Source organism: Dipodomys ordii, unplaced genomic scaffold, assembly GCF_000151885.1.
Source record: "Dipodomys ordii isolate 6190 unplaced genomic scaffold, Dord_2.0 Scaffold58, whole genome shotgun sequence".
Classification (NCBI taxonomy): Eukaryota; Metazoa; Chordata; class Mammalia; order Rodentia; family Heteromyidae; genus Dipodomys; species Dipodomys ordii.
The window spans coordinates 5,889,555-5,890,064 of record NW_012267274.1 but is presented as its reverse complement, the minus strand read 5'-3'; the positions used below and the strand labels follow the sequence as shown (position 1 = coordinate 5,890,064).

The 510-nt window shown below is 76.5% G+C and overlaps 1 protein-coding gene across 1 annotated transcript in view; it reads right to left on the bottom strand.

The window, feature by feature from the left end:
- Oat (ornithine aminotransferase) overlaps positions 1-230 on the bottom strand; it is a 25,869-nt gene extending 25,639 nt beyond the window's left edge. Inside the window, exon 1 of the mRNA XM_013021891.1 lies at positions 152-230. The gene's annotated coding sequence lies outside the window, so the exon portion shown is untranslated. The remainder of the gene's footprint in view (positions 1-151) is intronic.
- Positions 231-510: the final 280 nt, after the last annotated feature.

Genomic DNA, 510 nt, shown 5'->3' with positions numbered 1-510 from the left:
CCTCCGGCGGGGGCTCCAGGCCGCCCGGCTGGAGCCTCTCGGAGCCTGGACCTGCGCGCCGGCTGAGGCCCAGCGCGCCACGGGAATCCCCCGAAGCGGCCGGGATCCGCAGCCCGACGCCCCCAGCCCCAGCACCCGGCACCCACCGTACCTGAGGGCTCCGCGGAGACAGGAGGGACCCGGGGCGGCGGCGTCAGGACGGAGCTGAGCGGCGCGTTGCTGCGGGGCGCGTCACACTGCTTAAGACGCGCCGTCCGCCCCGCCCCGGGCCGCGCTCGCCGTCCATTGGCTGAGGCGGGAGGCCGAGCACCAATCGCGTGAGCCTTACCTTCGCCCCGCCCGCCCGGCCGCTGGTCCGGGCCGCAGCGGCGCGCGCGGCGTGGAGCTGCTGGTCGCTGGCCGGGCGGGCGGGTGTGGTACCCGCCCTCAGCTCAGGGGAAGACGGGCCTCGAAGGGATGCAAAGGCTGCTCGCCTCCGCGAGCCCTCTGCGTTTCGAGGAACCAGTGCGG